This window comes from Otolemur garnettii, unplaced genomic scaffold (genome assembly GCF_000181295.1).
Source record: "Otolemur garnettii isolate 467f Iridium unplaced genomic scaffold, OtoGar3 scaffold00274, whole genome shotgun sequence".
Classification (NCBI taxonomy): domain Eukaryota; kingdom Metazoa; phylum Chordata; class Mammalia; order Primates; family Galagidae; genus Otolemur; species Otolemur garnettii.
Genome location: NW_003852669.1, coordinates 253,974 through 266,143, shown reverse-complemented (window position 1 = coordinate 266,143; position 12,170 = coordinate 253,974).

The window sequence follows — 12,170 nt, the reverse complement described above, 5'->3', positions numbered from 1 at the left end:
CAAATTGTTAAAAATCAGGACTGTCCTGCCAAAAGCGGAACATCTGGTCACCTTACTCTGGAGGGGGGCAGGGTTGGGGGGGAGCCTACTTGTTTGTTCCAGACAGTTTGGCTCCTTTTGAGCTAATTGTCCTTGCCTAGAAGCAAAGGAGGAAGCCAGTCTCCTTCTGATACCTTGCCCAAGAGGGGAGTAGGGAGTTTACATTAGCCTTTTCATTTCCAAATGAAGTTAAATTAACCTCTTCATTCCCAAATGGAGTTACATTAACCTTTTCAGCAGCTGAAAACCATATATTCCCTTCCCATTCTCCCACTGTTCCCTAGCTTGTCATGCATTCTTTCCAAAAATCGGGACTTTTTTAAAACACCGCAGGACTCAAGACAAATTGTTAAAAATCAGGACTGTCCCACCAAAAGCAGGACATCTGGTCACCTTATCCAACAACCACATGTGCTTGGATGCAGATCCTTTCCCAGCTAGACTTCAGATGAGACCACATACCTGGTTGCAGCAAGAAAATCTAGATAAGTTGTATTCAGACTCTGACCCTCAGAAACTTAGTTAATATAAGTTAGCTGTTTTAAGTTTCTGTCTGTGGTAATATTGTTATGCAGTTACAGGTAATTAATACAATATATGAAATATAGTAAATGTTAAAATATGTTAGCTATTATTATTATTCCTATAATGATTAATATTATAAAATTATTGAAATTTGAATTAATTTTTTTATTTTCTCTATACATACACATGTGTTTATTTGGTTTCCACTTTTTGCCTTCACAAAATTAAAATTAATTAACAATTTTTAATTTTGATTGTGGACTAATGAAGATTATATTTCTTATTTTTGCCAAAGCTTTTGAAGTTGTAATTTCTCTACTCTATATTTTGTATTTGTTTTCATGGGCAAATACACTGTTTACTCTCTTTTTTTCTCCCAATTATTTTGCACAACTAAAATATGGGGAGGAGATAGATGATGTAAGGAAGGATTTTCTTTCAGTTCAAATTTTATGTTTGGAATCCAAATATTAATACTTTTGACTAAGGGAAAACAAGACCCAGTTCATGCCCACAAGTATTGAGAGTATATTTAGGCTCGGCGCCTATAGCTCAACCGGCTAAGGCACCAGCCACGTACACCTAAGGTGGCGGGTTCAAATCCCCAGCCCAGACCCGCCAAACAACAATGATGGCTGCAACCAAAAAATAACCAGGCGCTGTGGCGGACGCCTGTGGTCCCAGCTTCTTGGGAGGCTGAGGCAGGAGACTCATTTGAGCCCAGGAGTTGGAGGTTGCTGTGAGCTATAATGCCACAGCACTCTACCCAGGGGGACAGCTTGAGGCTCTGTCTCAAAAAAAAAAAAAAAAGAGAGTATATTTAATGACTATTGTTATAGTTTCTTCCTTTACTCTAAAAAAGAAAACAAAAAAATATATACATGTAGGAGGAAACTCAGGTAGGAGAAAGGGGAGTTTTGAAGAAAAGCTTCTCTTTTAATAAAATTAAATTTTTAGTTGACATAAAACATTTTTTAAAAGATGCATATAACTCAATGAGTTATCACAAAATGAACACATTCCTATAACCACCACTCACATAAAACATTTATTAGAATCTTAACAGTCCCCTTTTGCACCCTCAAATTTAGCTGTATCCTGACTATTAATGAGAACAGATACCCAGGAAGACTACGTTCTGATCTAGAAGGACAAAAGGCTAATTGCAGAAACTTGAGGACACTCCTACAAAGTCCTCCCCAATGGTAACTCAACTCCTAAGAATTTGTAAAAACTTAGCTTCCAAGAACCTTAAAACTAATACTTGATTCCACTTCTATAAAGCCTGCACATTTTGGAACCCTCCAATGATGGACAATTTAATAATTCCTTTGTCTGCCTACTTGCGAGTCCAATAAAAGGACAAGGTCAGAGCTAACTAGGGAGCTTGGCCATCTTGGACACTAGTCCATCACAGCTCCACTGGTTGGAATGAAGTCCTATCCTCTTTCAAACACAGGTGTTCAGGTGACTCTTTTTCTCTCCTTTGGGCCTCATTTTTTCCCCTTTGACAAAATGCTTTTTTAAAAAATTTTGGCTCATGTGTTTTTCCTGCTTCTTATTCTATCAGAAATAGGGAGAAATGTGTTGAAATCTCCATTATGAATTTTGATGTACATTTTTCCTCTTAATTCTGTGAAATTTTGCCTTATAGTTTGAGGACAAGTTAGTAGGAACATATGAATTAGAATAAGTATAAGTCCATGAAGGGTTAGACATTTTGTTATTACCAAATATCTCTCTGTATTTTTCATAATGCTTCTTGCCATTAAAATTTACATTTTCCAACTGAATGTTAATAATCAAAGTCTATAGTCATAGAAAAGATCTAGGGGTTATTATCATTTACTCAAAACATTTATATGAAGCAGACTTTTAATCATATACCACTTTGACATTTAAATATAATCTATCCTAAAATGCAATAACTCCCCACTAAATTAATGAAAAGAATGGTACTACATATATGAACAACATAATAAGAGATATCTCTGGTCACTTGTTAATCTTAAATATGTTATTGAACAGGGCTTATAGATCATGAAACTGCAGTTTTAGTCTTAATGAAAACTATGTAAATCTTACATTTAAGTAGCTAAAAGTGCCACGTTCAAACTGCTTGCCTTCTATCAAAGAAAGACTCTGAATCCTGACAATGTAATTAGAACTGAAACCCATCCCAGAGCCATTAATACAGCAGCTGTTGAAGTCTCCAGTTCCTACAGCACCCTACCTCCCCACCATCAATTTCCCCTTGCTAAAAAAAGGAAAAAGGAAAAGGAAAAAATCCAAAACAAGAGAAACTTTTCCCTACATTACAATGGAAGAGATATTGCTAAATTTTCTCACCTATAGGGTTTTTTATGCTTCTCCCAGGGGAAAAATAAATGGATATCTCTTCTAGAGGGCAGAAACGCTGAGAAGAGTACACTGGTAGGCTGTCAGAAAGAACATTTAGATTTGAAAATGAATATTTGCTCATGAAAAAATCCCCTGTCCATCACCATCTAACAGCTGACCCTTCCTACACCACCTGAGTTTTCTGCAAAGCTTGACAGTGCCAGGTTAAAGTCAAGTATGCTTCGCTCATGGAGCATTGAGACAGAGTGAGTGGCTTGGATCAGCATTTTCAGGAAATGGTGAAATTTTGCAGTGAATATGAGCTTGAGATAAGAATAGAGAGATTTAAAGGAGTAATTGGTGGAGAAAGAACACGAACTTAAGACAGAGCCTCAGGACAGGGGTAAGGAAAGTGGTCACAGGGCACATTCTCTTTTTAACAGATTCCTTATTTAGATTTAAGAGAAAGTGTAAGTCAGGTATAATTTTAATCTTTTTTCTCATGTTGCAATTCCCTTTTAAATTTGTCTCACACTTTCCATTAATGGTATTTGCTTCTTTCTACATGGGTTACCTATATAGCTTATCAATGTCTAAAAAATATGGTGAGAGGAAAGTGGGTAAAAATGAGTGATAAGCCATATTCCAGGTGTGGGGAATATACCCCAGTTCATCACATTGACTGAAATTTAGCAATAGTAATTAACTCCTAAGATCACAGAATTGATGACTAGAGAACTAGGACATTTTTGAGTCCAGTCTTGCCTCACATTCAGCTTACTTGCCCCCCCCACCTAAAAAATAAAATAACCAGAAATAAAAAACACTTTGAAGTTTAGCATTGACAACATTCATTCCAAAGAGCATTTTTCTAAGTGAATTAGAGATCAGTGTTGCAAGGGAAATGTTGAACCGCTTATGCCAACTAACAATTGATTTTTTTTGTACTTCTTTGGTTGTGTAATTAATTTATTTGTTCTCAGAAGGAAAAAAAATAGTAATTTAGCACAAAGATACCTTTCAACACAAACACAGCAACAGCATCATAAATCTTGACTGGCAGGGTCTGTCCAATACAGAGCGAGAGTTCCTCACCCCCATTATATGGAAGCAAGAAGCATGCCATAAACCACCTGAGGCTGCACTCAGGATGTGCTTCCCATTCCTTCATTTTATGTCTTCACATATTTTGGAGGGGGTGAGGGAAGACTGGCTTTTGTTATTTTATTTATTTATTTATTTATTTATTGAGACAGAATCTCATTATGTCACCCTCAATAGAATGCCATGGCATCACAACTCACAGCAACCTCAAACTCTTAGGCTCAATCAGTTCTTTTGCCTAAGCCTCCCAAGTAGCTGGGACTACAGGCACCCACCACAATGCCCAGCTATTTTTGTTATTGTTGTTATCATTGTTGTTTAACAGGCCTAAGCTGGGTTCAAACCCACCAGCCTCAGTGCATGTGGCCAGCACCCTAACCACTGAGGTATGGCCATGAAACCTTTTGTTATAACACTGAATGGGAAATATTTTATTTAAATATACTTCCATGAAACATCTTTAGGTAGATGAAGAGAAAAATAGGCTTTACTCTAGAAGTACAATACAAATAATATGTTCATCTAAAATTCAACTTTGTTCCAATGTGATTGACATATTAGGAAACAAATTGACTTTAGCACTAATTTTGTGTTTACTTAGGCTAGATATTGTCCACTATGGGAACACAGAAAACTGTATTCACCTAAATAAAAAGGAATAGAAATACATACACCCCTCCAGCATCTACCATCTAGCTGAATTCACTGCATGTTACAAGTCAACCCTCCCCATATCTCCTATGACGACTTTCTGCCCGTTTTCAAATAACCCTCTTTCTGCCACTTCACAATAACTCACAAGCTGTGACCTTTCTAGAACTCCTTCATGCAAGAAAATTCAGGTCATTTTTAAAGTAAAATGCTAAGTTGAGCATAGTATTTTAAAATAATATTTGATAAGCATTTAATATAGGTGAAACTGTGCAGCCATTTTTATCAGATTTTTACATTTGTATATGTCAATGACAGCATTTTTGAGTGTTACGCTTTATAGCCCCATTTCCCCCATAAAGCCTGATTTGTCTAGTGCAGTGAATTTTAGGAGTACCTATGTTAAAGCAGAAACGAAGATACCCCATCTGCTCTGGGGGGAGGGACATGCTGATCTGTCATTTTCTGTGGCTCTTAGCCCAAGCCCCCTGAGAACTTGTTCTTTGTCTCTTATCGTCTTTAGCTGTATCAAAATAAGTACATGTGTCCAGTGCCCCTTAGAGAATGCTCAGCTTCATCAGCCTACTTCCTGATCAAGGAGATGCTACTGTACTGGAAGACAGAAAACAGAATACCAGAGTCATGGAATGATATGATGATTCCAGCCTATGCTAACCCACCTATGGATAGAGTGGCATGTTCTCTTAGAAGAAAGGGTATCATGCAGACACAAACATTGATTGCTACAGTTGCTAAAGATGACCCAGAGTCAACTCCCACCATTTCATCCTGAGTCTCTTTCCTTCTGAGTTTCCTGAGATCACAAATAAGTGATCTCATTCATCAGTAGAACCCCATACCCTAACCTCATTCCAACTCAGGTCTGTATTGGGCTTGTTCGCTCATCAACCTTACTTAAAAGAGTAGAGTCAGTAGAATTCAAGAAACCCATTTTTCTTTTGAACCATCCTGTTATGTATGTGGAGGGTGTTTTTCTTTACAAATATCACCTATTGTAACTTGACTTCCTTCACTTTTATACATCCTTGGCTTCCATCACTAGTTCTCCCAGTACCATTTATTAAATAGGGACTCTTTACTGCCGTGCATGTTTTTGTTCAGTTTATCAAAGATCAAATGGCAATATGTGTCTGGGTTCATCTCTAGATTCTCTATTCTATTCCATAGATCCATGTCTCTATTTTTGTGCCAGTACCATGCTGTTTTAATCACTATAGAATGAACATGATGTAACTATAATCACTATAGAAGTAATATGATGTCTGGTAACATGATACCTCCAGATTTGTTTTTATTTCTAAAAATTGTATTGGCTATGGGGTTTTTTTTTCTTGGTCCATATGAAACAAAGTACTATTTTTCAAGTTCTTCAAAGTATGACATTGGTGCTTTGATGGGGATCGAATTAAATCTGTGGATTGCTTTGGCTAGTACAGACATTTTAACCATGTTGATTCTTCCAAGCCACAAGCATCATATGCTCTTCCATTTGTTAATAACCAAACACCATAGTTAATCATTCTAACATTTTTTAATACTAGAAACATTGCTATCTCTATACATAAGTAAAACTAGAAATAATAAAAATAAACAGGATATTTTGAAAGAAGAGGCCGTCATAATGTGAAAAAATGTATTAGAATGTTTAAATTAGACTTCAATAAGAAAAATATTCATTTTAGAATTCTCACTTATCCCCTGGAATCTGGAATTACAGTTGTTCTAATAACTAATAGGCAATACTACAGAATTCTACTATTTATATACTTAGTCTTCTATAGAAAAGATCTAGCAACAATCTTCCCTTTCTATTTGTTCATTCACTTGTTTATCCATGTATTCATATAAAATATATTTCTTGAGCCTCAATTAAGTACTAGGAGCTTTCTAAATTCTAGGAATTCAATGGGAGCTTTAATAGGCATAACTCCTTCCTCTCTTCTAACTGCTACTAGAAAAGACACCAATTTAGAGGTCACAAATTAAATACTCATATGCAATCTTTATTTAGTTCACCAATGAAAAAAAATGTGGGGAGAAGATATAACATTGTGTCCTGTTAGGAAGTTTCATTAGGAAGTAATATGATGACCTAAATGATGAATGGAGATACCCTTGATGAAAAATGTACCAGGCTAAGGGGGCATGGCTAGAGCAGCGAGAGAGTGGGAGAGATTATTGAGAAGTAACAACAGGGTGGCTGTTGAGGATGAGATTTTCCACAGCCTTGTAGGCTATGTCATGAGGCTTCTTCTTCTTCCTAACAGCAAAGAAAAATTATGAGGATTATAAGGAGGAAGATGACATGATTGTGCATACAAATTAAAAACCATCACTCTGAGTACAGAATTTGGGTAAGAATTTGGATGAGTCAAGGGAGGTTGTTGGAGATAGTAGGGTAATAGCCGTGATTGGAGCTAGATGGCTGACATTGGAAAGGAAGAGAATGGGACCAATCTGGGAGATACTGAGGCAAAATTGACAGAACTGGATGAGGGAGCAGATAGGTAGGGTAAGAGAGAATGCCCAGCCTGACTGGGAATGAAACTGGATGGATGGTTGGTTCTCAGAGAATGCTGGCAAAGAGTAGGTATGAGGAGTTTTGATATTATGCTTGTCAAGTATGAGATGCTTTTTAGACACTTTTTTTCTTGATGTGTCTGATTGATGTAGTTTTGATCTTCATTTAAAAGAGAGTCTAGTGATTGCTCTGAGGTGAAGAACAGAAAAGGTCCCGGATCCATCTAGTAAGTTTTCAATGCTCATAAGTCGGGTTACGTGCCATAGGATGGCAGACTCCCATGAGACGAAAAGATCTCTGAGGATAAATATCTACAAGCCAATGTCATTTACAATATAACTTTAGAGGACATCAACTCTTTAATAATCCACCATGTTCAATTCATTCATAGGATTTTTGAAAACTTTTCTGCTATGACCAAGTTAAATAAATCACTGATATAATGGAAAGATAATACATTTTTAGGTTCTATCAGAAATGTATTTTATTTGTAGAGTTCAAAGTGTAAAAATATTTTCTCTTGTTCTTTGTCAGCACAAAAATTGACTGCTCTTGAGTTTAAAATCCACTTTATATAACTTTTTTTAAATTGTGCCATGTAGAATGGTATGTTTAGTTAATTTAAAATAGCTGACAGAGCAGAGAAGCACCAAACTCAATGGCTTAATAAAATTAAGGCTTAATTTCTGCTCGTGCAAAGTCTGTCACAGGCCAGCCAACCGTCCTTAATATAAATGCTATGCCATGTAGAGTGTGTGGGCTCTGAGGTCTCCACACCAGCAAGGAAAAGAGAGATAGAGGCAGCTCACTAGCAGTTTCATGCCTTAGCTCAGAAGAGATACGTGCCATAGCCCTTCCATTTAATTGTCCAGAATTAGTCACGTAAACCCAACATAATTGCAAGGGAACCTGAGAACTGTAAAGAATTCATAGATACCTGGTGAGTAGTAGCTGTCTGACACATGTGATCAACATGGTAATTCTTCCAAGTGTGTTTAGATGCCTTCATATTTCTGTTTGGAATAATATTTTTACTCTCAAATTCAGTCTACAGAAACACTTCATAAAACATAGCAAAAATACTTATGGTTCTCCACTTCCACTATCTTTGAAGTGGCAGCTTAGCCAGGCACAACAGTTTTTTTAAGCAGCTTTCACAATGACAATTATAGAAACCTAGAATGAACAGGTTTACCACAATTACCTGACTAAAAATATCTGCCACAGACTTCAGTAATAGTGAAATTTTATCCAACAGTAGCAATGGAGATCTCCAATCTCTCATGTTTATAAAACTATTGGTTTCATTCAGTGCATTCAAGATTTGAATTTTTAAGGAGAAAAAAAATACAAAATGGAAGAAAGTGTGAAACAGAATAATAATACTATAAACAGAGACACAATAAACTCCCTGGAGTGTGAGTTCTGGAAATAAACTCTATGAGGACCATGGATCATGCTTCCCTTAAATGCAACTTAAAATAATGAAAGAATTTTCCATCACAACCAAACTCTTTACAGTCCAACCACCCTTTGTACCATAGGAGTAAGCAGAAAATCATATTGCATTCAAAATATACATTTAATGAATATTCACTTCATAAGCATCAACTAAATTTAAATCAAGAAGTCAGTGGGTGTGTAGCATAGTACTAAGTATTTGACAAGAGTAATTTATCAAAAACACAACCTCCCTTTCTCCCAAGGAATTTGGATTCCAAAATGAACAACACTGAATTGATGTGCAGGCACCAAAGGTTTTCACCTTCATTTCTCATTCAGAAAAAGCAACAAAAGCTGAAATATTCCTCCCATACATTCTAGCATTTACATCTAGATGAATGGAAAACATTTGACCACGGCCATATTTTACTATTTGATCAAAAACTCACATTTTATCACAGTTCATGTCTGTCTGTTACCCTCTGGGTAACTGCCTTTTGGAACATTCCCAAGTACTGGTGGTCAGCAGCAGAGTTGGTCCTTTCCTAATTTCTCTAGGTGAGCTTTACACTTGACCCTCACCCTACACAGTCCAACATAGGACTCATCTTACATCTCCAAGTGCCCTGCAGTTGCCTGTCACTCTGGTCTTCTCATGCTGCTTCTTTTACCTGGCAAAAGTCTCCTCTTCCTTTTTCTTCCTGAGAATTACAGCCTTGTACTTCAACATTTTTGTTGTAGGGTTTCCTATTTCTCCCTTCTAGGTGGGATAGTCTTTGTGCTGGTCAGTGTACTCAGTGTATAATTCCCTTATGACCTTGGTAAGGCTACTTATTTTTGTATTTGCATTTGCATTTAAATCCTGTTTCATTTGTTAGTATGTTGACATATTATATGCCTGACATACATTGTGTGATTAATTTTTTCAAGAATTAATTAATGCACAAATTATCATTAATGCATGAATTTTAATTAATAAGAATTTTAGAGCTGAGAAAGATAAAGATGAAGAGAATCGTTAACTTGTAAACAAAGATATAAGCTTAAATTGTATTTAAAAAAATTATTGAATATCTCCTTATGTATGTTCAAAAAGCTTAGAAATTAACTAGGAAAGTGACATGATCCATTTTATATTTTTCAAGGGCAAAAGAGTATCGCATTTTCCATCCTGTTTATTTTCCAGATATTATTCTAATTGCTAGGGGTATGGAAATAAGTAAGACATGGTCCATTACACATGGTAATAATAGATACAGATCTCTTAGCAGATAATTGAAATATAATATGATAAATGTGTTAGGCAAGATGTGGATCAGTTAGTTTCTATAACAAGCCACCCAAAATTTAGTGGTTAAAAACATACTAATTTACTAGCTCACAATTCTGCGGCAGATTCTTATGATTTGGATGAACCTAAATAACCTCCTCTGAAGTCTCTCCTGTATTTAGTTAGGACTTGATGTTCTAATAGAGCCTGTCTCAGAAGTCTAGTGGTAGGCTGGTAACACCTGGTAACACAGGTGGCTGACCAAGTTTGTCATCAGATAGGTTGTCTACAAGTTCCTTACACAGAGGACTCAGGAAAAAGATACGTTCCAATTAAAAATCACTTTTAAGCTTCTGCTTAGGTCAGGTTTGTTAATGCCCTGTTCAATGAAATGAGTCAAATGGGAGTGTCAATCACACTCCCAGGTAAGTGTGGGAGGGCACTACCAAGGGGTGTGGATCCCAGGAAAGAAAGTTTAGCAGTCATTTTGCAAAAAATGCATGCTCATAGCACTCTGACCAGAAAAGGTTTCATTTCCTTCCCATATGACAAATGCAGTCATACACTCCAAAACATGACTCAGTCAATGACAGACCACATGTGCAACACTGGTCTCACGAGATTATAATACCATATTACTCCTCTGCCTTTTCTATGTTTAGATATATTTAGATACACAAATATTTACCATTGTATCACAGTTGCCTACCCTATGCAGTACAGTCACCTGCTGTACAGGTGTGTAGCCTAGGAGCCATTATTACACCTCTACTTCCAATTCCAAGACTGTTCTATTTTTTTTCTTTGTTTTTTGTTTTTGAGACAGAGCCTCAAGCTGTTCCCCTGGGTAGAGTGCCAGTGGCATCAAAGCTCACAGCAACCTCTAACTCCTGGGCTCAGGCGAGTCTCCTGCCTGTGCCTCCCAAGTAGGTGGGACCACAGGCAGCCGCCACAACACCCGGCTATATTTTGGTTGCAGCTATCATTGTTGTTTGGTGGGCCCAGGCTGGATTCGAACCCACCACCTTAGGTGTATGTGGCTGGCACCTTAGCCACTTGAGCCAGAGGCACCGAGCCAAGACTGTTCTTTTTTAAGCATCAAAGGAAGCAAGAAAAGCTTCCTCATTCTCTTCTGCATCCCTTTGATGATTTACTTATTTTATTTCAGATTGATAAAAGGGTACAAATGATTATGTTATATTGTCAGCATTTCTTAGGTATAGTTCAAGCTAAATGTATCTGTTTTAGTAAAAGGATTGGGTCTGTCAAATTTCGATTCAGTCAAAGGGGCCCTTGGTAGGTAGGTGTTAGTAGGCTGTACCATCTAGGTTAGTGTAAGTACACTTTGTGATGTTCATGCAATGGCCAGATTGCCTCAAGATATTCTTCAGCATGTAACTCTGTGGTAAAGCAGCACCTGACTGTACACACATCCTCTCCCAATGCTACCAAGAGCCTCATACAATTGTACTATTAGGCTTAAAGGCTAGGAACTTGTGAGCTAAATTAGGCCTATATCAGTCCTCTGCCACAGAATCGCTTGATCAAAACAAACTAAAAAGATAAATTATCTGAATCCCAGTTCACCCAAAATATGTGAGGGCGGCTCCTGTGGCTCAAAGGAGTAGAGCGCTGGCCCCATATGCTGGAGGTGGTGAGTTCAAACCCAGCCCCGGCCAAAACCATATATATATATAATATGAGATAGAATCAGAGTAATTTCAACAAATATTCCCATTCAGAAAGAGAACAATAGAAACATAGGAATCCGTGGTCCATAACAATCCCAAAACCTGGGAAAGCAAATGTTGCCTAGACCCCTACACCAAGGAAATGAAAATATTTATTGACTAGCACCCTGCTCTGCTCACTGGAGTGAACCCCCTAAACATTTTTCTTCATGGTCCTTTGCTATGCCCTCTGGGCTTTTGGCTCCTTCATCTGAGGCACACCTCTTTTGTTGTAAAAAAAATAAATGACTCAGGCAGCGCTTGTGGCTCAAAGGAGTAGGGTGCCGGCCCCATATGCTGGAGGAGGTGGGCTCAAACCCAGCCCTGGCCAAAAACTGCAAATAAATAAATAAATAAATAACCCCAGTTGGCAGCTGAGTGCTAAATCTGCTTTCAGTAGAAATTTGTGGGCTCGGCGCCTATAGCTCAACTGGCTAAGGCGCCAGCCATGTACACCTAAGGTGGCGGGTTCGAATCCCCAGCCCAGACCCGCCAAACAACAATGACGGCTGCAACCAAAAAATAG